The sequence below is a fragment of the Salvelinus fontinalis genome, chromosome 42, assembly GCF_029448725.1.
Source record: "Salvelinus fontinalis isolate EN_2023a chromosome 42, ASM2944872v1, whole genome shotgun sequence".
In the NCBI taxonomy this organism is placed as follows: Eukaryota; Metazoa; Chordata; class Actinopteri; order Salmoniformes; family Salmonidae; genus Salvelinus; species Salvelinus fontinalis.
Window position 1 is genome coordinate 6,530,601 of NC_074706.1, and position 27,712 is coordinate 6,558,312.

A 27,712-nucleotide genomic window follows, 5' to 3' on the forward strand; every position below is an offset into this window, starting at 1 on the left:
CACGATCCAGGCTTGGAAAGCTTTTAGAGACTTACCCAGAAAGACTCAGAGCTGAATACTTATGTAAATGAGATATTTAATTTTCAATACATTTGCAAACATTTCTAAAAACATGTTTTCACTTTGTCATTATGGGGTATTGTGTGTAGATGGGTGAGAACAAAAATCTATTTAATAAATTCTGAATTCAGGCTGTAACACAACACGCACAGGGGGTTGGTGGCAGTTTAATTGGGGGGGGGGGGGGTCATGGTAATTGCTGGAGGGGAATAGGTGGAATGTTATCAAATACATCAATGGTTTCCATGTGTTTGAAGCGATTCCATTTGTTCCGTTCCAGCCATTGTTATGAGCCGTCCTCCACTCAGCAGCCTCCACTGAAGTCAAGGGGTATGAATACTTTCTGAAGGCACTGTATATTATAATGAACTACGTGAAGAAAAACAGTATATGAATACACAGTGTGAAAGCAAAGGTCCAGTGTTTGATGTCTGTATATACATGGAACAGCAGCGTTGGCTATGTGTGTGTGAGTGTGTTTGTGAGCACTGTCATGCCTGCTCCTGCTCTCCCTCTTTGGCGTTCGAGGGCGCCAGGCTGCCCTTCATTATGCACACCTGTCACCATCATTATGCGCAGCAGCACTCATTGGACTCACCTGGACTCTTTCCCTTTGTTGATTGCTCCATCTATAATTCTCTGCTCCCCTGTTTGTTCCCGGTGTCAGCACTGACGTCGTTATTTTGTCCCCTGTCCAGACGCTGTTCCTGCCCTGTTTCACGTCCGTTGTTTATTATATGTTCTCCCTGTCCCTGCTTCCTGTCTCCAGCGTCAATCCTCACAAGCACAGGAGTCTGCGTGTGTATGAGGTGTGTGTGTGAGCTTGTGTTTTGTGTGAGCTTGTGTTTGTGTGAGTGAGTGAGTCTATCTTTGTTTCTTACTACAGGAGATGGCTGTTCAACAGTCTGATGGCCTGGAGATGGAAGCTGTTTTTCAGTCTCTCGGTCCCAGCTTTGATGAATCTGTACTGTCTCCGTCTTCTAGATGCTAGCGGGGTGAACAGACCGTGACTTTGGTGGCTGAGGTCCTTGATGATCTTCATGGCCTTCCTTTGACACAGGATACCATAAATCTTCCTGAGGGTTATATTTAATATTTAAGCAATAAGGCCCGAGGAGGTGTGGTATGTGGCCAATATAGTGTACCACGACTAAAGGCTGTTCTCATGCATGACACAACACGTGGTACATTGACCATACACCACAACCCCCCGAGGTGCCTTTGTTGCTATCATAAACTGGTTACCAATGTAATTAGAGGAGTAAAAATAAATGGTTTGTCATTCCCATGGTATTTTACCTTTATTTAACTAGGCAAATCAGTTCAGAACAAATTCTTAATTTCAATGAAGGTCTAGGAACAGTGAGTTAACTGCCTTGTTCAGGGGCGGAACGACAGGTTTTTACCTTTTCAGCTCGGGGATTCAAGCGTGCAACCTTTCGGTTACTGGTCCAACGCTCTAACCACTAGGCTACCTGCCACCCCGTATACAATCTGACATACCACGACTTTCAGCCAATCAGCATTCGGAGCTCGAACTACCTGGTTTATAATATGCACAACACCTCATATCTTAATGATCTACACAGAAAAAATCTACTTGTCTCATGAGTGAAGAGTACCATGAATATGAGACTGCAAAAGCAGTTATTATTAAATCACTATTAACTTGTAATCATATAGACGAGTAGCCTGTTGTGGCCTTTGTCCCCTCTTGCCATCCACTGAACTCCATATTACCCTCATCCCTCCATATCACCCTCATCCCTTCAAATTACCCATATCCCCCCATATTACACTCATCCCCCATATTACCCTCATCCCTCCATTTTACCCTCATCCCTCCATATTACCCTCATCCCTCCAGTATTACACACATCCCTCTGTTACCCTCAACCCCCCATATTACCCTCATCCCTCCATTTTATCCTCATCCCTCAATTTTACCCTCATACCCCCATATTACCCTCATCCCTCCATATGGTGCCGACAGAGAGGATTGTCGTGCTTCTAGTGGCTGAGGTAGGACACTTTGCAGTATTTTGTTTTTTTATGTATTATTTCTTATATTATTAGTGCAGAAAATGTTTTGTGTTACTACATACAGCCGGGAAGAACGATTGGACATCCGAGTAGAGGTAACTTACCAGCACCACCAGCATGACGGCCAGGAATACGACTTTCCAGAATCGGATCCTTTGTTTGCACCCCCCAGGGCAATTGAACCAATTCCAGAGGCCGACCCAAAACACCGCAGACGGAGGAAAGGTACTCGGAGTGGTCTTCTAGTCCGACTTAGGAGGCACGCACACCACCCACCGCTTCCAAGTATATTACTTGCTAACGTTCAGTCTTTGGGTAATAAAGTTGACGAGCCCAGGACCAGGATTTCTTTCGAGAGAGACATCAGGGATTGTAACATACTCTGTTTCACGGAAACATGGCTCTCTCGGGATATACTGTCTGAGTCCGTCCAGCCAGTTGGGTTCTCAGTTCATTGCACAGACAGGAATAAATATCTCTCCGGGAAGAAGAAGGGCGGGGGTGTGTGTTTCATGATTAACAACTCATGGTGTGACTGTGATAACATACAGGAACTCAAGTCCTTTTGTTCACCCAACCTAGAATACCTCATAATCAAATGCCGACCGTATTATCTCCCGAGAGAATTCTCTTCAGTTATAGTCACAGCTGTGTATATTCCCCCTCAAGCCGATACCACAACGGCCCTCAAAGAACTTCAGTGGACTTTATGCAAACTGGAAACCACATATCCTGAGGTCGCATTTATTGTAGCTGGGGATTTTAACAAAGAACATTTGAAAAAAAGGCTGCCAAAGGCTGCCAAAGGCTGCCAAAGTACTACAGTCAACACATTGACTGTAAAACACTCCACCACTGCTACTCCAACTTCCGGAATGCCTACAAGGCCCTGCTAAGTACTATTCAACGCTGGTCTGGCCAATCAGAATTCACACTTCAAGATTGTTTTGATCACGCGGACTAGGATTTGTTCCGGGTAGCCTCCAATAATAACATTGACAAATATATTGATACAGCAACTGAGGTTATCAGGAAGTGTACAGAAGATGTTGCACCCACTGTGACTATTAAAACCTACCCTAACCAGAAACCGTGGATAGATGGATTCGCACAAAACTGGAAGCACGAACCATCGCATTGAACTCACGTGGAATACTCACTGTTTGTATTCTACTATCAAGGACAACAACCACCTGAGCCACTGCCTGTTCACCCCATTATCATCCAGAAGGCGAGGTCAGTACAGGTGCATCAGAGGATTTCTAGTGTCAGTGTTTGTTGCAGGCATGTCATTCCTAAGTATTCTAATCTTTCCAATGAAAAAAACATTAAAGTAATTGGCAATATCAGTGGGTTTTATGATGAATGAGCCGTCTGATACAAATAATGATGGAGCCGAGTTTCCCTTTTTCCCCAACATTTCATTTAAGGTGCTCCAAAGCTTTTTACTATCAATCTTTATATCATTTATTTTTGTTTCATATTATAGTTTATTTTTATTTAGTTTAGTCACATGATTTTTCAATTTGCAGTACATTTGCCAATGGGTTGTGACAAATCAGAGCAAGATTCCTGGATGTAAGTACATAATTTACCTTCAGAGGTGAATGTATCAAACCAGTTGCCGTGCTAAAAGTATTTTGTTGCTGTGCACTCTCCTCAAACAATAGCATGGTATTTTTCCACTGTAATAGCTACTGTAAATTGGACACTTAAATTAACAAGAATTGAAGCTTTCTGCCAATAGAAAACATGTCTATGTCCCGGAAAGTTGGCTGTCGTTTACAACAGCACGTTAGCAACAACTGTCCCGGTTTAGGGACACCAATCCCGTAGAGGTTTAAAATCAATTTTCAGAAGTTCCGAGTTAGCCCTCCTTCTGTCGTTTGACACCACATGGACTACGATAGTGTCAGCCCCCAGCAGCTGTCGTAGAATGGTCAGAAACAGCCTTGTAATATCCTGTACTCGTGCTCCTGGGTAGCACAGGGTTTTTTCACTGGGAACCGGGATGTTTCTCACCATAGAGCTGCCGATAATGACAGCTGGTGAAATAGCAGAGGAGTTCCGGCCGTTCTTTCGCCTCGAGTGATTTAGAAGACCCCTCAAGGACCGAAGGGCGGTGGGACCCGATGGACCCGAGCTGGCTGTAGTATCCATTGTGGATGACGAATAGGCTGGTTTCTCAGGCAGCCTCATGGTCTGATGAGGGTGGGAGCTCTGGGGATCTGAACCCAAGGTAGAAGCCACCGGAGAGGGAGACAGAACAGCGGCTGAAGGCGCAGGTACCTCCGGATCCAATCTCGAATCAGAAGCCCCTAAGGAAGAAGGCGCCCGAAACTCTGGATCCAGGGAGGCCTTTTCTGGTCTGTGTCCGGTCCGGGCTTAACATCTCCAAGGAGGCCCCCATTGCCAGAGGGCGCTTTCTTCAATATCCACAGCGAGTGACATATCTCCATGGTTGGTTGGTTGGGTCGAGAACAGGAACATCCCCCAAGTCATCCAGTAGCATCCTACTAGCTCCGTTCTCCAGGGAAGGAGGAGACCCCTTCGGGGAGGGATTGGCCAGTCGGCTGTGGAGAGCCGACACAGCGGCAATACTTCCACCAAACCAGAGCGGCGTCCGGCTACTGGGGTAGAAGAAAAATAAAAAGTAGGCGGCCGTGGATTCCCCAATAGCTTGTGTAGGTTCGCTACTTGTTTGCTAAGAGTAGCCACTTCACCCATGTCGTCCTCTGCAAGCAAACAGTTGCTACATTGAATGTCTGGGCGGTCCACATTGTCCCGGAATAAAGCAAAGTAAACACAGCTCCTGCAGCATTGAAAATAGCGACCACCATTTGAGACTGCAGAGCCAGCTATCCCTCATCCCCCCATATTACGCTCAGCTCCCATATTACCCTCATCCCCCCATATTACCCTCATCCCTCCATATTACCCTCATCCTCTCATCCTTCCATATTACTCTCATCCCCCATATTACTCTCATCCCTCCATACTACCCTGATCCCTCCATATTACTATCATCCCCCATATTACCCTCATCCCCCCATATTACCCTCATCCCTCCATATTACCCTCATCCTCTCATCCTTCCATATTACTCTCATCCCACATATCACTCTCATCCCTCCATATTACCCTGATCCCTCCATATTACTCTCACCCCCCTATATTACTCTCATCCCTCCATATTACCCTGATCCCTCCATATTACTCTCATTACTCATATTACCCTCATTTCCCATATTACCGTCATCCCACACTGCCACCATGGAGTAGCAGGATTTTCCATGCTGCAGGCACTCTGGGCTCCAAACAACCTGTAATAGAAACCCATGACACCATTCCATTTTAGATTCCAGCAACCTTGACACACAAACTACAGCTATGGATATAGTCTTACTGTCAGATAATACACTGTCTGTGTTTCTTTCAACTCATCCAGGTGCCAACGGACTGACAAGCCTACGCGTGAATCACTTCTTTTTACCTCAGTAGTGGTTGTGGCGTTTGATTTAGCGGGCACGCTTGTGTCTGACGTTTGAGTTTAGGACACAAATCAAACGAGACAATGCGTGGCGGGCGTACGGTTATTTAGTAGAGGATTTGATGGATCTGACAGATGTGCGAATGTGACATTTTTCAAATAGGTACAAGGCAGACAAAAACGAGTTTGTCACTCCCATGCAGGGAAAATAGCCTGTCTAAGCAGCTGGCTCTTAGCTAGGCCATTTGGAGTTATTTTGATGGGTGGGGAGGAATAGGCCAGAACTCAAAGTCAGGATGAACCTCCAATATACATTGAAAGTAGTCTGTCTGGGGATGGGGGAAAAACACAATACGAGTGACAGTATATTACTAGGGCACCCTATTCATTACACAGTACACCACCTTTGACCTTGAATAGGGTGCCATTGGGCCCGCCCAAAAAGTAGTTCACTGCCATTTCAGATTGTCAAAAGTGATTTACTGTATCGTGAATAGGGTGCCATTTCAGACGCAGACCCGGTCTCTACATATGAGCTGCTTGATGAGTGTCAAGGCTGTAAAGGAGATACGCTAGGCTAAATGTAGCGTGTTAGCCTCTGAACGGTGTGGGCTGGCTCATTAAATGTAAATAGCAGTTCTCATTAACTTCCGCAATGACGCTAACCTCGCTACTCGCTAGTTACAATGGATGCTTCAGACCCATGGGTTCATATGCAGCACGTAGAGGTTGTGTTCCAAATGGCATCCTATTCCCTATATCGTGCAGTACTTTGACCAGAGCCCAATGGGTCCTGGTCAAAAGTCGGTCCTTATTTAGGGAATAGGGTGTCATTTGGGACACACCCAGAGGCTACGGAGTGGAGCGAGTCCAAAAATTAATTAGCTAGAAAATGTTAGCGATTTTTTTAATTGACTGTGTTGTTTAGTGACATAATGTATTTACATGGGATGGAGAGGAGAAGAATGACTCTACTTGAAAAGTGAGGTCCAACAGAATGTCATACTGCATGTTCAGCCCCAAGGGTACCACTTATCCAGACACAGCTGTGCTACTGCAGTGATACTGTCAGGGATCTTTCTGCCATTGAAATCCTTGGGCAAACAGTTATTTTATTTTTTAAATACATTTTCAGGATGGAAAAACCCTTTCAGTGTCAACTCAAATGACTAAAACCAGATATAAATGATGTAGTAAAGATAATGTGCATATCATTTTTTAAATAATATAATCTTTGAGAACTAACAATCACCAAAATAAAAGCTAGACAGTCAGGGAGAATTGAAAATTCCCAAAACAATGAATTTAGCAGTATTGATTTTGTTATTATGTTTGAGCAAAATAACACAGCATTAGCCATCGCAAAATCCATAGAATTGCAGGAAATTCTTTTTAAAGTAACAGTACAGTGAACATCGCACTTTTAATGTTGTTGACTCATCCTATATTAATATTTGGGGCAAAAATTAGAGTGGGAAGAAAACAGTTAAAAGCAGTTTAATATATGTCTATATGTCTTCACTACAAAACCTATAGTCAGAGGACATATCAAAGACAATTTTCATCTTAGATGTAATCAGTAGTTCACCTCCGATCCATTATTTAAAATATTTGGCTCTGGTTCACTGTGTTCACTTCCTTTTTTTGACCGTGTTGTAGAAGCAGGTCAACATGCAGACTGCAAACGCTTTATTTGATCCCTTTATGCGCCCATTTTTTAATTCAAAATTAATCAAATTCGTATCAAATTACCTGTATAAAGCTGAAGAAACCAGCAGATGGTATTCTGATAGATGATTATTTCCTCATATATTAGTGCTCCGAACACACCTGGGGCGCGTTCAGCACAATTACCGTATAACCGTGTAACTGGCGGTAGGTAATGGATGAAGACCCTAATGAAAATAAAATAACCGTCATAGCTGTTTGTATGGAGCGAACAATGAAGATGGAACGGCCGGGCATTCGTGTGGTTGAGTCCATATCGGCCATAACATGGAGTTTTAACAACCTGATGAAACTTTGTTCCTCCTTGCTGAAACAAGCAAACGAGTCTTCGGTTCCTTAGATTACTGTCCTGTAATATGGTGAAGTGCAGCAAAGAAAGACCCAGCAAAGCAGCACGCCTTGCCCTTAACTGCACATAGCAGTGACCGCGCTCATTTGACTGGCCAATTTCAGGTATCCAGAATTCCACGACCTTCACAGCCCTATGTTCAGCAGAACGCAAAGTTTGGGAACGTTCAGATAGATATACAGTGCATTCGGAAGGTATTCAGACCCCTTTACTTTTTCCACATTATGTCGCGTTACAGCCTTATTCTAAAACGGATTAAAATAAAAGATTTCCTCATCAGTCTACACACAAAACCCCATAATGACAAAGTGAAAACATTTTTTTACAAATGTTTGCAAATGTATTAACATTTAAATACCTTACAGAATACCTTATTTACATGAATAATCAGACCATTTGCTATGAGACTCGAAATTGAGCTCAGGTGCTTCCTGTTTCCATTTGTCATCCTTGAGACGTTTCTACAACTTGATTGGAGTCCACCTGTGGTACATTCAATTGATTGGACATGATTTGGAAAGGCACACACCTTTATATATAAGGTTCCACAGTTGACAGTGCATGTCAGAGCAAAAACCAAGCCATGAGGTCGAAGGAACTGTTCGTAGAGCTCCAAGACAGGATTGTGTCGAGGCACAGATCTAGGGAAGGGTAACAAAAAATGTCTGCAGCTTTGAAGGTCCCCAATAACACAGTGGCCTCCATCATTCTTAAATGGGAGAAGTTTGGAACCCCCAAGACTCTTCCTAGAGCTGGTTGCTGGCCAAACCGAGCAATCGGGGAAAAGGGCCTTGGACCAAGAACCCAATGGTCACTCTGGCAGAACTCCATAGTGACCATCAGAGTGACCACCATTAAAAACAATTTAATCCATTTTAGAATAAGGCTCTAATGTAACCAATTGTGGAAAAAGTCAAAGGGTCTGAATACTTTCCGAATGCACTGTATGCTATGTAAAACGAACATGCATCTCTGACATGTAGAATAAAGAATCATGTCTGCTGTATTTGTGGTATTTCTATCTGCAACGTTCGAGAACGTTTTCGTACTGAACATGGCCCTGTTCACTCTCTGACTGGGAGGAGGTGGAGCTCTAGAGGGTTGTGTTCAGTTGGTTCAAAACGGAAGAAAACTCATCAAAACAGAGTGAAACAGGTACTGTCTGGACTGGTCCAATAAAGAAACACATAGTTTTCAGTTGCAAAACGTTTTGCTACATAGTGCCCTAATGAAAACAAACCAGGTTTAGCTGGGACTATTATACAACTGCAGTATTATAATTGTGTGGAACAGTTGTTGCGTGGCGTTAGCTATACCAAGGTTGCGGGTTCAATTCCTGCAGGGATCACATACACCTACTAAGAATGTGTGAATTCAATGTACAAGCGTCTGCTTAGTGGTGTATAGAACTATGTTCTGTTGAAATACTGTTCAGAAGATCGGTCTTGTGATTAACTCAAACACTTACTGACACTGTATTATGTAGCATACATTGGCAATATGATCCTGAGCCTAGTTCAGACTTACAGGTTATAAATGGACATATCGTCTTGGGCACGTGGTAAAACAAGTTGACTATAGTTAAAGTTTATTTGCTATAATATAATGATGATCTACTGTATGAATAATTTACAACTTTGTTGCATTTAAAATGACAAATTAGACGTTTTGCATTTGATATTAATAGCCCAGTTACTGCCATTAAAGTTACTGTGACTTGTTTATTTAAATGAGAGGTTCTTATGGGACTTTGTTTCTGTTTCAAATATGTTTAATTATACTCTCTAAAGAGACAAACCGGCAAAACATATGAATCCCTTTCACAGTAGTGGAGCTTCCTGTCTGTCAGTCCCTCATGTTTGCCCTAAATGGAAATGTGGTGATACACGACTTCTGTGGAAATGACAGGTGGCTCCCAGTCCTCCAGTCTACTCACCGGAGTCATCTGAGTCAACTAATTAAATCATGTCATGTTCAACGTTTGATCTTTCCTGCTCCAATAAAGGGGATAGGGGAGGTGGCTCTCCCTCATGGCCTCTATCTCTGTTGTTTTTTTCTCCCGCTCTCTTTTTTTGTCTGTACCTCTCTCGGCCTCTCTCTGAGGGATCTATTTTCGGCCGGAGGCGCAAGTGTCAAATGGAACGTATTTGGTCTTGTAAAAATTGGCACACTGGCATTCTCCAGCCCTAACACTAGGGTTGACAATTGACCTGTCTAACATCTGCTTGCTTGCACTGAGGTGAGAGGAGTGGCAATATTTTGAGGTGTGACCTTAAAAAACAGCTCAAAAGTGACAATTTCATGCAACGCTAATGGGAAAAGCAGGTCTTAATGGTAACAAAGTTGGTTATGGAATGGATTTTGAGAGCGGAATCGCAGCCTATCCATCCCTGATGCACAGTGCCCACGGAAGGAGAGATGTGCCTTTTGTGTTGGTGAATCTTGTATTTAGAAAAAATAAATAAATAATTGGTTTCCCCCATTTCGTTTCATTTGATTCAAAACCAAGCATAGCCTAGCCTCCCTTTAATGCTGGTTAGTTTAGAAGCATCACATTGGTGCTTATTATTATCCTGGCCATTATCCAAAAGTAGCCTATAAATAAAGGGGTTTTAAATTGAGGTTTTTTGGACGTTTTTGCCGTCATGCTTTTTCCTTATTCACAATTCACATACCTGCATTCTGCTTGTTCAAGTAGGCTATTCAACACCATTTTCAAAGAGTGCCCCTCGTTCGATTAAACTATTCAAACTATTCAAACCTCCTATAATGCCTTATCAATGACAGATATTTTGGAGAATCTACCCAGCATATGGGCAACGATACACTTGACAGAGCCTAGTATTTTGTATAGACATGCAAATGTTGTGCATAAAGACATTTAGGCCGAGGTCTGCGCACAGTGCCATGGAACGAGATAAGGGATTTATGACATCATGCTGCTGACCTAATCCTATTTAGATATATTGTTGTTGGTTTAAAAAACAGAGTGATGGTTTTTCGTTTACTTGATTAAAAATCAATCTTATTAGAAAGATTCACCCTCCATGGGTTTATGGTGAGAACGTACAGGGCTCGAATGCAATGTCATTTTGTCTGCTATAATCTGTAAAATGGCTCCATGATGTTTATAAAGCAATACATTTGCGAGCAGTACAGTGGTGAGTGGACATTCCCCCTTTGTCTTTATATTGGATCTTCATCCAGCTCCTGTGAAAAGTTTGGATGTGTACATAGTCTGAGCTGCCTTGTCTGTATTATGCCCTTTGGGAGCAATTATGGTGCCTGTAACTATATTTAGACATAGCCTATTTAAAAGAAGTTGTTGTTTCACTTTCATTAGAATTTCATTAGATTTATACACTGTCTTTTCAGGCCTTATCAATAACCTAGTGAAATGAATCTTGCTTATTGACTACTTTTGGCATGTCCAGATTACAATTTACATTAGGCCCAGCCCCTATATCAGTGTGAATGCTATAGACTATGTTTAACAATGTATTTCTACATTAAAGTAATGCAATTAGAACAATGTGGACTGCAAACGTGTTCAAACAATGTATTTAACAAATTAGGCTATAACGGCCTAACATTCGAATTAGAGTTGATGACAACGCAATAAATTAAAATACCAGAAATACTCAACTTGAAGCAACCACATATTTAGCCACGGAGCACTTTCTGATTGGCCAGTGAGTGGGCCAAGCCTCGACACCCCCACAATTTTCTTATTCGTCAAAACACAGTCCTTTCACGCCACCGCCTGCTACTGTGCCCATAATTCTGGTTCAGAAAATAGCGAGAGTATTTCTGACCACCGCCGAACCTAGAACGCTACCGCCAGCACTAAGATTTCCCATTGCGTTAGGTTTGTTTAAATGGAGCCCTCAGTCTCTCTCTCTCTCTCCCTTCATCTCCACCCTTGCTCTGTCTCTCGGTCCATGTTAAAATATCAATTTGGTTTCTATTACCATGGGACATGAAGGCAAATGGTTCTTGCTTCTGCAAATTGAACAACATGGGGAAATAATCAAAGGCCATTACTCAGAGGCAGCAGCACCTCACATTAAAGAGAGCCATCTATCAACTGGAGATATTTACCACAGCAACAGACATATTATGATTTTTGGTGGTCGATGGATACAAAGAATTATGTACTGGAACAAGAGTAAACATTCTATAGTTATTACACTATCTGAATTACTGGCATCGATGACCATAAACATCTTATACATCTATATTAAGTTAATTTATACATGCAAGAGACTTATAGAAAGTACAAATGCTAATGAGACTATATATACGGTATAAAGCCTATATGTTGCATGTTTTTGACGTCCTTTAGCACCATACAGAATACTTGATAACCTAGGAGTATAACACAACAGACAGATATTAAAATGCTGTACGTTTCCCTGGCATTTCTCCAATGGGCCAAAGGTTTCCCTCTAGATGTTGATAAAACGGTGACGGTAGAAGTAGACATGTTGAAATGCTGAATATTCTCTCTCTCTCTCTCTCAACCTCCTTTTCTCGCTCCCTCTTATATCAAACCAGTCCAGAAATTGTCAGGTATGAAGGGAAGACCCAGATGCAGACCACGTCGAACAAACAATAGTTTAATATTCCAACAGGGGCAGGCAATAGACAGCTCAAGACAGGCAGGAGTCAGAAAACCAGAGGTCGGGCAACGGTACCGGACGGCAGGCAGGCTCAGGGTCTGGGTAAGGCAGAAGTCGGTAATCCAGAGGGGGGCAGCGATACAGGTCGGCAGGCAGGCTCAGGGACAGGCAGAGTGGTCAGTCAGGCAGGCTCAGAGTCAGGAGAGGCAATGGTCAAAACCGGGAGGGCAAGAAAAGAGAGACTAGAAAAAGCAGGTGGTGAGACACAAAACGCTGGTTGACTCAAACAAACAAGACTAACTGGCAACAGACCAACAGAGAACACAGGTATAAATACACAGGGTATAATGGGGAAGATGGGTAACACCTGGAGGGAGGTGGAGACAATCACAGTTACAGGTGAAACAGATCAGGGTGTGACAGAAATACTGTTTGCACAGCATGTCATCTGAGGGAGTTTCTCCCTTCCTTCTCCGGTCTCCCCAGCCAGCCTCCATCGGGGCCCTGTGATAGTTTAGTGACATAGTTAATCTGTCTCCGAGGCCCTCAGGAGCAGATCTGTTTAAACCACAGAGCTCAGAAAACAGTCACACCCCAAAGAGCACATGCATACTCTGGCTGTGTTTCAAATAGCACCCTATTCCCTATATAATGCACTACTTTTAACCAGTTCCCATAGGGATAGGGTGCTATCATTCCTTTCCAGCTAATGAAAAGCAAACAGGCATGACATGATATGGAGGCCCCATGCCTTGTTATGGTTGCACTCTCACACCTCCAACTACAGTAGCATGGCTCATACTGAGCATTAAAGTGGAAGTGACAGCGTTTTAACTACTTTGCAGAAACAAACAGACAACCCTAATATCAGTCATAATATCAACTGCAAAAAAAGTATCTTCATATGATGTTTTAAAAATAGGTTCTATTTGACTCAACATTCCATGATGTGCATTGTTGGCAGACTAGATGGATGCCGTTTAAATGCATGATTCATATAATTCACCAATACGTTTCTTTGTAGTCCCAAAAATATTGCTATCAGGTTGTAAATCACAGCTGGCCTGGTACGTTGTTTGCTGCCTGTATTCGGGATGCACTGTTTCAGTTTCAAAGACTCAATATTTTGGACAAAAACGGACAAATGTAACTAAGTCTGGGAATGTCAATACAATCAAACTAGCAAAGGCGATGATCACAAGTCAGTCATAACGTGACTAATAGGTTAGCGTATCTATTTATGTAGCAAGCTAGCTGCTAGGAGGATGTCATGTTATTGGAGGAGAGGGTGAGTGACTGACTTTTACCCTCATATCGTTTTTCGTTGCCTATACACAGCTAGAAATGCAGGTGTCATTTGGTTAGTTATCAAGAACTTGAACGACTGTTATCCAGTTAGCAGAATAACTGATGAATTTACGAACGTGCAACACACGTTGAATATGGCTGGTGTCAGTAAACGTAGGAGAAAAAAAAAGTTGTAGTTAGTCACGAACGATCTACATAATATGTACAGTAAACCGCCTAAACAGATCTGCAAGGGCAAATCAATTGGTCAGTTTTCTCCCATTTGTGTCTGGAAGTGGCTTGCTAGCAAGCTTTCCAATTGTATCCAGTTAGCTTGGGTGCTTGGTTGGGACAAGCAATCATTGGCAGGCAAGCTGCAGAAGGACAGAAGTCTACAATTCCCCATCGTTTTTTAGTGCAAGTTTGACAACCAACTTTCTGAAAAAGTTACAGAGGGTTTATCTAATGTTCCTTCGTTAGATTTCAGCTCGTTTTGCTCTGGCTAGCGTTAGTTGTTGATGTTGTTGTTGTAACTGAGGGAGTGAGAGCCTACCTTTTCATGGTTGTTTGATCAATACGAATGTAAAGTTTTCCAAATGTAAGAGGACTCCCATGGTGACTACATATTTGCAGAAATCCATTCAAGTGTATTTTGTGGCTTTTGGTGAATGCGTTCTAATGATCTAAAGTTGCGTGTTGCAACTGCCTGTAAACACACAGTCCAGTTCATTGTGAATGATGACAGGACCTACTGCCTGTAAACACACAGTCCAGTTCATTGTGAATGATGACAGGACCTACTGCCTGTAAACACACAGTCCAGTTCATTGTGAATGATGACAGGCCCTACTTCCTGTAAACACACAGTCCAGTTCATTGTGAATGATGACAGGACCTACTGCCTGTAAACACACAGTCCAGTTCATTGTGAATGATGACAGGACCTACTGCCTGTAAACACACAGTCCAGTTCATTGTGAATGATGACAGGCCCTACTGCCTGTAAACACACAGTCCAGTTCATTGTGAATGATGACAGGACCTACTGCCTGTAAACACACAGTCCAGTTCATTGTGAATGATGACAGGCCCTACTGCCTGTAAACACACAGTCCAGTTCATAGTAATGATGGCAGGACCAACTGCCTGTAAACACACAGTCCAGTTCATAGTGAATGATGGCAGGACCAACTGCCTGTAACACACAGTCCAGTTCAAAGTAATGATGGCAGGACCAACTGCCTGTAAACACACAGTCCAGTTCATAGTAATGATGGCAGGCACTACTGCCTGTAAACACACAGTCCAGTTCAAAGTGAATGATGGCAGGACCAACTGCCTGTAAACACACAGTCCAGTTCAAAGTAATGATGGCAGGACCAACTGCCTGTAAACACACAGTCCAGTTCATAGTAATGATGGCAGGCACTACTGCCTGTAAACACACAGTCCAGTTCAAAGTAATGATGGCAGGCCCTACTGCCTGTAAACACACAGTCCAGTTCAAAGTAATGATGGCAGGACCAACTGCCTGTAAAACACAGTCCAGTTCAAAGTAATGATGGCAGGACCAACTGCCTGTAAAACACAGTCCAGTTCAAAGTAATGATGGCAGGACCAACTGCCTGTAACACACAGTCCAGTTCATAGTAATGATGGCAGGACCAACTGCCTGTAAACACACAGTCCAGTTCAAAGTAATGATGGCAGGACCAACTGCCTGTAACACACAGTCCAGTTCAAAGTGAATGATGGCAGGCCCTACTGCCTGTAAACACACAGTCCAGTTCAAAGTAATGATGGCAGGACCAACTGCCTGTAAACACACAGTCCAGTTCAAAGTGAATGATGGCAGGACCAACTGCCTGTAAACACACAGTCCAGTTCAAAGTGAATGATGGCAGGCTCTACTGCCTGTAAACACACAGTCCAGTTCAAAGTGAATGATGGCAGGCTCTACTGCCTGGAAACACACAGTCCAGTTCAAAGTGAATGATGGCAGGCTCTACTGCCTGGAAACACACAGTCCAGTTCAAAGTGAATGATGGCAGGCCCTACTGCCTGTAAACACACAGTCCAGTTCAAAGTGAATGATGGCAGGCCCTACTGCCTGTAAACACACAGTCCAGTTCAAAGTAATGATGGCAGGACCAACTGCCTGTAACACACAGTCCAGTTCATAGTAATGATGGCAGGACCAACTGCCTGTAAACACACAGTCCAGTTCAAAGTAATGATGGCAGGACCAACTGCCTGTAACACACAGTCCAGTTCATAGTAATGATGGCAGGACCAACTGCCTGTAAACACACAGTCCAGTTCAAAGTAATGATGGCAGGACCAACTGCCTGTAACACACAGTCCAGTTCATAGTAATGATGGCAGGACCAACTGCCTGTAAACACACAGTCCAGTTCAAAGTGAATGATGGCAGGACCAACTGCCTGTAAACACACAGTCCAGTTCAAAGTGAATGATGGCAGGACCAACTGCCTGTAAACACACAGTCCAGTTCAAAGTGAATGATGGCAGGACCAACTGCCTGTAAACACACAGTCCAGTTCAATGTGAATGATGGCAGGACCAACTGCCTGTAAACACACAGTCCAGTTCAAAGTGAATGATGGCAGGACCAACTGCCTGTAAACACACAGTCCAGTTCAAGGTAATGATGGCAGGACCAACTGCCTGTAAACACACAGTCCAGTTCATTGTGAATGATGGCAGGCCCTACTGCCTGTAAACACACAGTCCAGTTCAAAGTGAATGATGTCAGGACCAACTGCCTGTAAACACACAGTCCAGTTCAAAGTGAATGATGGCAGGCCCTACTGCCTGTAAACACACAGTCCAGTTCAAAGTGAATGATGGCAGGCACTACTGCCTGTAAACACACAGTCCAGTTCAAAGTGAATGATGGCAGGACCAACTGCCTGTAAACACACAGTCCAGTTCAAAGTGAATGATGTCAGGACCAACTGCCTGTAAACACACAGTCCAGTTCAAAGTGAATGATGGCAGGCCCTACTGCCTGTAAACACACAGTCCAGTTCAAAGTGAATGATGGCAGGCACTACTGCCTGTAAACACACAGTCCAGTTCAAAGTGAATGATGGCAGGCCCTACTGCCTGTAAACACACAGTCCAGTTCAAAGTGAATGATGGCAGGCCCTACTGCCTGTAAACACACAGTCCAGTTCAAAGTGAATGATGGCAGGCCCTACTGCCTGTAAACACACAGTCCAGTTCAAAGTGAATGATGTCAGGACCAACTGCCTGTAAACACACAGTCCAGTTCAAAGTGAATGATGGCAGGCCCTACTGCCTGGAAACACACAGTCCAGTTCAAAGTGAATGATGTCAGGACCAACTGCCTGTAAACACACAGTCCAGTTCAAAGTGAATGATGGCAGGACCAACTGCCTGTAAACACACAGTCCAGTTCAAAGTGAATGATGGCAGGCTCTACTGCCTGTAAACACACAGTCCAGTTCAAAGTGAACGATGGCAGGACCAACTGCCTGTAAACACACAGTCCAGTTCAAAGTGAACGATGGCAGGCCCTACTGCCTGTAAACACACAGTCCAGTTCAAAGTGAACGATGGCAGGCCCAACTGCCTGTAAACACACAGTCCAGTTCAAAGTAATGATGGCAGGACAATGTGGAAAAAGGCTTATTTGCATAAAGGCCTAGTGTAGCTCTGATTGGCTATGGTGCAACGGTCTGCGTTGACTCCGGTCCTGGACGAGACAGATGTTTTTATCAGGTTTAATTTACTGCAATGTTTTATTAATTGTCCAAACGGCCCACTCTATATTACTATAGATATTTCACAATTGCCTTAGTATACTAGTAAATACACTGAACACAATTAGGGAGTATTTTGTCTGTAATAATGCCCTTTGTGGGGAAAAACTCATACTGTACCTAGGCTGGCAAATCTTAACGTGAATGCTACTTCACTACACTGTTACCGTTATTAGTCCCGTTACTGTAACGGCTTTCTTCCAGGGGTGAAGGAGAGGACCAAAGTGCAGCGCGGCTAGTGTTAAACATGTTTAATTAAGAACAAGTGAAACACTACAAACATACAAAATAACAAATGTGCAAAACCGATACAGACCTATCTGGTGCAGAACACAAACACAGAAACAGGTAACAAACACCCACAAAATCCCAACACAAAACAAGCCTCCTATATATGAGTCTCAATCAGAGACAACGACTACCATCTGCCTCTGATTGAGAACCCACACTAGGCTGACATTGTCTGTTTCTAACTAGACACACAACATAGAATTCCCACCCAGCTCACGTCCTGACCAACTAAACGCATACAAAACAACAGAAAACAGGTCAGGAAGGTGACAGAACCCCCCCTCAAGGTGCGAACTCCGGGCGCACCCCTAAAACTCAAGGGGAGGGTCTGGGTGGGCATCTGTCCGCGGTGGCGGCTCCGGCGGTGGACGAGGGCACCACTCATCCATTGTCTTTGCCCACCTCCTTAGCGTCCCTTGAGTGGCGACCCTCGCCCCCGACCATGGTCCAGGAACCTTCACCAACTCCCCTCTACAATAGAGGAGACAACTCAGGACAGAGAGGTAGTTCAGGACAAAGAGGTAGCTCAGGACAGAGAGGTAGCTCAGGACAGAGAGGTAGCCCAGGACAGAGAGGTAGCTCAGGACAGAGAGGTAGCTCAGGACAGAGAGGTAGCTCAGGACAGAGGGACTACTCCGGACTGAGTGGCAGCTCCGGACTGAGTGGCAGCTCCGGACTGAGTGGCAGCTCCGGACTGAGTGGCAGCTCCGGACTGAGTGGCAGCTCATGACTGAGTGGCAGCTCATGACTGAGTGGCAGCTCATGACTGAGTGGCAGCTCCTGACTGAGTGGCAGCTCATGACTGGAGGGCAGCTCATGACTGGAGGGCAGCTCATGACTGGAGGGCAGCTCATGACTGGAGGGCAGCTCATGACTGGAGGGCAGCTCATGACTGGAGGGCAGCTCTGGCGGCTCCTGACTGGCTGGCGTCTCTGGCGGCTCCTGACTGGCTGGCGTCTCTGGCGGCTCCTGACTGGCTGGCGTCTCTGGCGGCTCCTGACTGGCTGGCGTCTCTGGCGGCTCCTGACTGGCTGGCGTCTCTGGCGGCTCCTGACTGGCTGGCGTCTCTGGCGGCTCCTGACTGGCTGGCGTCTCTGGCGGCTCCTGGCGTCTCTGGCGGTTCCTGACTGGCTGGCGTCTCTGGCGGCTCCTGACTGGCTGGCGTCTCTGGCGGCTCCTGACTGGCTGGCGTCTCTGGCGGCTCCTGACTGGCTGGCGTCTCTGGCGGCTCCTGACTGGCTGGCGTCTCTGGCGGCTCCTGACTGGCTGGCGTCTCTGGCGGCTCCTGACTGGCTGGCGTCTCTGGTGGCTCCTGACTGGCTGGCGTCTCTGGCGGCTCCTGACTGGCTGGCGTCTCTGGCGGCTCCTGACTGGCTGGCGTCTCTGGCGGCTCCTGACTGGCTGGCGTCTCTGGCGGCTCCTGACTGACGGCTCTAGCAGCTCGGGACAGACGGGCGGCTCTACTGGCTCGGGACAGACGGGCGGCTCTAATGGCTCGTGGCAGACGGATGACTCAGACGGCGCTGGGCAGACGGATGGCTCAGACGGCGCTGGGCAGACGGATGGCTCAGACGGCGCTGGGCAGACGGATGGCTCAGACGGCGTTGGGCAGACGGACAGTTTAGACGGTGTTGGGCAGACGGGCAGTTCAGGCACCGCTGGGCAGACGGCAGACTCTGGCCGGCTGAGACGCACTATTGGCCTGATGCGTGGTGCCGGAACTGGAGGTACCGGGCTGAGGGCACGCACCTCAGGGCAAGTACCTCAGGGCAAGTGCGGGGAGGAGGAACAGGGCTCTGGAGATGCACCGGAAGCCTGGTGCATGGTGCAGGCACTGGTGGTACTGGGCTGGGGCGGGAAGGTGGCTTCATGTCATCCAGCTCGATGCCCAACCTAGCCCTCCCAGTGCGGCAAGGTGGAATAGCCCGCACTGGGCTAAGCACGCGTACTGGGGACACTGTGCGCTTTACCGCATAACACGGTGTCTGACCAGTACGACGCCCTCTCACTCCACGGTAAGCCCGGGGAGTTGGCTCAGGTATCCAACCCGGCTTCGCCACACTCCCCTTAAGCCCCCCCCCCCCAATACATTTTTGGGTGAGCCTCTCGGGTTTCCAGCCACTCTGCCTTGCAAGCGCCTCATAATGCCGCCTCTCCGCTTTTGATGCCTCCAGCTCCGCTTTAGGACGGCGACACAAAACAAGCCTCCTATATATGAGTCTCAATCAGAGACAACGACTACCATCTGCCTCTGATTGAGAACCCACACTAGGCTGACATAGAAACAGACAAACTAGACACACAACATAGAATTCCCACCCAGCTCACTTCCTGACCAACTAAACACATACAAAACAACAGAAAACAGGTCAGGAACGTGACAGTTACAGCACGTTACAGCACGTTACAGCACGTTAAATAAAGTCATCAGGCTGGGCATATCATAAGCCCCAAATAAATTGCTGTACAAAACCAATATTTTTATTTCATTTAAACAATCATTTATTTAAACAATAATGTATTAAAACAATGCTTCCCCAAGCAATTTGGTGTTCTTCAGTCTTGTCCGCACTCGTGTTCTCTTGCCAGAATATGAGAGGTGTTGTTTTCTCTCTCTTCAGGTGTCTGGGGGTTTGAAAGGGGAGGATCTCTATTAGACGTTGCGAAAGCAGCATCAACTCTTCCTGGGGTCCACACAGAACATGAAACATGACATAGCACAGAACATTCATACACAACAGCTCCAGGACAGAACTACATACATTTAAAAATGGAACACATAGCCTACATACTGTATCAATACATACACACAAACTATCTAGGTCAAATAGGGGAGAGGCGTTGTGCCGTGAGGTGTTGCTTTATCTGCTTCTTTTAAACCAGGTTTGCTGTTCATTTCAGCAATATGAGATGGGAGTTCCATGCAATAATGTCTCTACAGTGGATAATACTGCAAGCTTTTTTGAATTTGTTCTGGATTTGGGGACTGTGTAAAGACTCCCGGTGGTATGTTTGGTGGGGTAAGTGTGTCTGTGAGAGCTTTGCATAAATTGACAATGCAAACAATTTGGAATTTTCAACACATTAATGTTTCTTATAAAACAAAATGCTTTATGGTTGGTCCAACCTGTCTTTCCGGTTGCATCACAGAGTCTTTGTTGGAGAAGCGATATCTCCTTGAAAACTCATCATTATCATAAAACTCAACAGGACTCAACCTGCCTCTAGTTATTCTCTGAGGAACTCTGTCGTTTTAGTCTCTCCACAGTAGATATGCTGCAATTTTAGCAGTTAAACCACCTCAAGATGCAGTTTAGAATTAATCTCCAAAATAAGTATATATTCAATTTAAAGTGAAAACTAATCTTAGAGGAAGGATTTAATTTAACTAGGATTCATTTAAAACTAGGTTTAAAGTTTGGTGCAACAAGATGAATAGCTGAACCTTGATTTAAGCCAGTTTAAGAGTTAATCCATGTTGGTGCAACCCACCCAGTGTCACTTTCTTTTTTTCATCAACCACTATCAGAGAGGGGGAGCAAAAGGCTATTCCATTTACAGTAGCCCTATAGAGGATCACATTCCATTTACAGTAGCCCTATAGAGGATCACATCCCATTTACAGTAGCCCTATAGAGGATCACATTCCATTTACAGTAGCCCTATAGAGGATCACATTCCATTTACAGTAGCCCTATAGAGGATCACATTCCATTTACAGTAGCCCTATAGAGGATCACATTCCATTTACAGTAGCCCTATAGAGGATCACATTCCATTTACAGTAGCCCTATAGAGGATCACATTCCATTTACAGTAGCCCTATAGAGGATCACATTCCATTTACAGTAGCCCTATAGAGGATCACATTCCATTTACAGTAGCCCTATAGAGGATCACATCCCATTTACATTAGCCCTATAGAGGATCACATCCCATTTACAGTAGCCCTATAGAGGATCACATTCCATTTACAGTAGCCCTATAGAGGATCTCATTCCATTTACAGTAGCCCTATAGAGGATCACATTCCATTTACAGTAGCCCTATAGAGGATCACATTCCATTTACAGTAGCCCTATAGAGGATCACATTCCATTTACAGTAGCCCTATAGAGGATCACATCCCATTTACAGTAGACCTATAGAGGATCACATCCCATTTATAGTAGACCTATAGAGGATCACATCCCATTTACAGTAGACCTATAGAGGATTACATCCAAATGACAGTAGACCTATAGGAGTAAATTCCATTTACAGTAGACCTATAGGAGTACATTTCATGTAGAGTAGACCTATAGGAGTACATTCCATTTACAGTAGACCTATAGGAGTACATTCCATTTAGAGTAGACCTATAGGAGTACATTCCATTTAGAGTAGACCTATAGGTGTACATTCCATTTAGAGTAGACCTATAGGAGTACATTCCATTTAGAGTGTTGAGGAGTAATTTACCAACGCAGGCCTGAACTAGACTAATCGTCACAAAAGTTTGCAAAACTAGGTAATCTTAGAAAGAAACCTCAGTGGAATGATAGTGTAACGGATGTGAAATGGCTAGCTAGTTAGCGGGTACGCGCTAGTAGCATTTCAATCAGTTACGTCACTTGCTCTGAGACTTAAGTAGGGTTGCCCCTTGCTTTGCAAGGGCCGCGGCCTTTGTGGAGCGATGGGTATCGACCGTGCTTCGTGGGTGTCAGTTGCTGATGTGTGCAGAGGGTCCCTGGTTCGCGCCCGGGTCGGGGCGAGGGGACGGTTTAAAGTTATACTGTTACATTGATGCTGTTGACCCGGATCACTGGTTGCTGCGGAAAAGGAGGAGGTTGAAAGGGGGGTGAGTGTAACGGATGTGAAATGGCTAGCTAGTTAGCGGGTACGCGCTAGTAGCATTTCAATCAGTTACGTCACTTGCTCTGAGACTTAAGTAGGGTTGCCCCTTGCTTTGCAAGGGCCGCGGACTTTGTGGAGCGATGGGTAACGACCGCGCTTCGTGGGTGTCAGTTGCTGATGTGTGCAGAGGGTCCCTGGTTCGCGCCCGGGTCGGGGCGAGGGGACGGTTTAAAGTTATACTGTTACAATAGCACGGCCACATTGGCATCATTTTTGGCAGGTGACCTACACCAACTACACCCAGCTTTGATGCGCCTGTACTGACCTCGCTTTCTGAATGGTAACGGGGTGAACAGGCAGTGGCTCGGGTGGTTGTTGTCCTTGATGATCTTTTTGGCCTTCCTGTGACATCGGGTGTTGTAGGTGTCCTGGACGGCAGGTAGTTTGCCCCTGGTGATGTGTTATGCAGACCGCACCACCCTCTGAAGAGCCCTGCAGTTGTGGGCGGAGCAGTTGCCGTACCTGGCGGTGATACAGACTGACAGGTTGCTCTCAATTGTGCATCCGTAAAAGTTTATGAGGGTTTAGGTGTAAAGACGAATTTCTTAACCTGTTGGGGATGGGGGCGCTGTTTAGACTATTTATGCTAATGTGGCTAATTTTTTAAACGGCTTCCCACAAAATCCTTGATCGTACAATATGCATATTATTATTATTATTGGATAGAAAACAGTCTATAGTTTCTATAGGAGTTGAAATTTTGTCTCTAAGTGGAACAGAGCCCATTCTACAGCAATTTCCCTGACATGGAGTCAGATTTGAGAAACGTTGGCCACTTTTCTGAAGTCATTTAAAAGGGCTCTGTCGTTGCTATGACTATACGGACACTTCTTACGTCTTCCCCTGGATGCCTTTACGTGATGACGATTCCAACGGGCTCGATTGCTCGTTCACAGGCCCTACAAATGAAAAAAACCTTTAGCTAGCAAGTCTTTTCTTGCTGCGTAACGCGCGTGGAAGACACCGACCCTCTCCTGTTTCAAGCGTTAGTTTAGCCTGTTATATTTCTCCGGTCATCTTTTCACTCGTTATAGGAGTTACAAACATCACAAAGTAGTTAATTTAAAGCGTTTTATAGCAATTTATATCCGTTTAGTGCGATTTTGGGACATTTATTTTTGCAACGATGTGAAAAGTTGGGCACGCTTTTCAGTTCATCCCGAACGTAGTTGACATTTCCACATGGCAAGAGGACAGCTTTCCACCAAAAGACGATTTCTCCCAAGAAAGGATCCTTTGCCCAAGATACTGATGGAAGAACAGCTCAAGGTAGGACATTTTTATTATGATAAATCGTGTTTCTGTCGAAACATTTTAGTGGCTTAGGACGCCATGTTTTTTGACGTAGCTTCGCTTGGCGCAAACTGTATTGAAAAGTAAGGATAAATTAAAAAATGTAATAACGCAATTGTATTAAGAATTAAATTGTCTATCAATCCCTGTCCACCCTATATTTTTTAGTCACGTTTATGAGTATTTATGTATAAGAGTAGATCACTGTCTAAGTGGCGCAAGGACGTTTTCTTTACCAGCTTGTCTACATTTCACATTGTCTAACCATGATTTTGGTGGCTAAATATAAACATTTTCGATCAAACTGTATATGCATGTTGTAATGTGATGTTACAGGAGTGTCATCGGAAGAATTCTGAGAAGGTTAGTGAAAAAATTAATATCTTTTGGCGATGTTGACTTTTATCGCTCACTTTGGCTAGAATCAATGCTGGGCTGCTAATTGCTATGTGCTAAGCTAATATAACGATTTATTGTGTTTTCGCTGTAAGACACTTAGAAAATCTGAAATATTGTCTGTATTCACAGGATCTGTGTCTTTCGATTCGTGTATGCTGTGTATTTTTACGAAATGTTTGATGATTAGTAGTTAGGTAAACACGTTGCTCATTGTAATTATTCTAGTCCATTTGTGATGGTGGGTGCAATTGTAAACTATGCCATATACCTGAAATATGCACTTTTTTCTAACAAAACCTATCCCATACCATAAATATGTTATCAGACTGTCATCTAATGAGTTTTTTTGTTGGTTAGGGGCTATAAATATCTTAGTTTAGCCGAATTGGTGATGGCTACTGGTGTTGGTGGACAAATAAAAGATGGTGGATTATGCTAATGTGTTTTTAGGTAATAGATGTACATCTTTACATATTGTGTCTTCCCTGTAAAACATTTTAAAAATCGGAAATGTTGACTGGATTCATAAGATCTGTGTCTTTCATTAGCTGTATTGGACTTTAATGTGTGAAAGTTAAATATTTTAAAAAAATATTTTTTTTGAATTTCGCGGCACTGGTTTTTCAGTGGGGGGGGGGGGGGGGTGCCGCTAGCGCCACGCTGATCCTAGACAGGTTAAGCCTCCTGAGGTTGAAAAGGTGCTGTTGTGCCTTCTTCACCACACTGTCTGTGTGGGTGGACCATTTCAGTTTGTCAGTGATATGCACGCTGAGGAATTTAAAACTTTCCACCTTCTCCACTGCTGTCCTAATGATGAGGATAGGGGGGTGCTCCCTCTGCGCTTTCCTGAAGTCCACGATCATCTCCTTTGTTTTGCTGATGTTGAGTGAGAGGTTATTTTCCTGAAACCATACTCCAAGCGCCCTCACCTCCTCCCTGTAGGCTCTCGTTGTTGTTGGTAATCTAGCCTACTACTGTGGTGTCATCTGCAAACTTGAGGATTGAGTTGGAGGCGTGCATGGCCACGCAGTCATGGGTGAACAGGGAGTACAAGAGGGGGCTGAGCACGCACCTTTGTGAGGCCCCAGTGTTAAGGATCAGCGAAGTGGAGATGTTGTTTCTCACCTTCACCACCTTTGGGCGGCCTGTCAGGAGGTCCTGGACCAAATTGTACAGGGCGGGGTTGAGACCCAGGGCCTCAAGCTTAATGATGAGCTTGGAGGGTACTATGGTGTTGAATGCTGAGCTATAGTCAATGAACAGCAGTCTTACATAGGTATTCCTCTTGTCCAGATGGGGCAGTGTGCAGTGTGATGGTGATTGCATCGTCTGCGGACCTTTTGGGGCGGTAAGCAAATTGAGTGTGTCTAGGGTGACAGGTAAGGTGGAGGTCATATGATCCTTGACTAGTCTCTCAAAGCACTTCATATTGACAGAAGTGAGTGCTATGGGGTGATAGTCATTGAGTTAAGTTACCTTTGCTTTCTTGGGTACAGGAACAATGGTGGCGATCTTGAAGCATGTGGGGACAGCAGACTGGGATAGGGAGAGATTGAATATGTCCTTAACTTCTTATAGCTGCAGGGGCAGTATTGAGTAGCTTGGATGAAAGGTGCACAGAGGTGCCCAGAGTAAACGGCCTGCTCCTCAGTCATAGTTGCTAATATATGCATATTATTATGATTATTGGTTAGAAAACACTCTGAAGTTTCTAAAACTGTTTGAATTATGTCTGTGAGTATAACAGAACTTATATGGCAGGCAAAAACCTGAGAAGTTCCACTTCCTGTTTGGATTTTTTCTGAGCCTGCTAGATTTTTAACCAAGCACCCAATGAAATTACAGCGAGATATTGATGAGTTTTCACTTCCTACGGCTTCCACTAGATGTCAACAGTCAATAGAACTTTGTCTGATGACTCTAATGTGAAGGGGGGCCGAAGGAGACAGGAATGAGTAATCACTGCCATGAGGTGACCACGCATTGAACACGCGCGTTCACGTGGGAGGCAGCTCCGTTCCATCTCTCAACTGAAGTCAATGTAATTCTCCGGTTGCATACTCTGAGACCTGTTTATAAATCTGCCTGCCTTCTATTGGTTGAGATGTACTGCATACACCTTCCCCTGGATGTTAGCGAATAGGGAGACTTGAAATGGAGTCTCTGCGTAGATCTGAAAGGTTATAAATCGCTTGGCAAGGACGTGTCTGTTCTTTTCCCTCCGCTCTGACGCACTGAGGACCTTGGCATATTGTACTAGAACCTTCGGTTATAGCTCTTAGAAATTTCCGGCTGTGTTTTTATTCGATATAGGCTTTAAAGACATCATAATCTTGTTATTTTAAACCGAATTGTATCAGTTTATGTCAGTATATTGCGATTTTCGGGTATTTAATTTCCTGGCGTTCTAGGGGGTTGGGTATCTCTCTCTCACATGCTAATGTTTACTGCTAATTGCAACGTTGAAGAGGACGTTCTACAACCTAGAAACGATTATTTTGGACAAAGGACACCTTTCCCAAGATTCTGATGAGAGTTCATCAAAAAGTAAGAACTATTTATGCTGATAATTCGTTGTTCTGTTGAAAAATGTCAAATGCATAAGCCGCCATTAATTGCAGTGCAGCCTCGCTTTAACGCACGCTGTATGTTGAAGTAACGTTAATTTTAAAAATGTAACACAGCGATTGCATAAAGAACTAATTTGTCTTTCATTTGCTGTCCAACTTGTATTTCTTAGCCAAGTTTTGGATTAGTTACTGATTAGAATAGGTGCCTCTCCAAAGATTTCTCCTGACATTTTCTGGGCAGCTTTGCTACTTTTCTCATTGTATAACCACGATTTGTGCCGCTAAATATGCACATTTTCGAACAAACTCTATATGCATTGTGTAATATGATGTTATAGGACTGTCATCTGAAGAATTCTGAGAAGGTTAGTGTCACGATCGTGTGGAGGATTGACGGACCAAAACGCAGCAGTAGGAAAATAAGCCATATTCCTTTTAATGAATACGAAGGTAAAACGAAACAAAAACACTTACACACTAAACAAAACAAGAAAACGATCGTGAAGCTAATAACGAAGTGCACACACAGGCTACAAACGTATAACATAGACAATTACCCACATCACATGAAAGCCTATGGCTACCCTAAATATGGCTCCCAATCAGAGACAACAGAAATCAGCTGTCTCTAATTGGGAACTCATTCAGGCAACCATAGACTCTCCTAGACAACTAAACCAACATAGACAACGCTAGACACATGCACTCAATACAAACCCATACACTACACCCAACACCCCCTTTACCATATAACCACCCAAAACCTATAAAACACAAACATTCCCCATGTCACACCCTGACCTAACTAAAATAATAAAGAAAACAAATAATACTAAGGCCAGGGCGTGACATAACCCCCCCATTAAGGTGCGAAC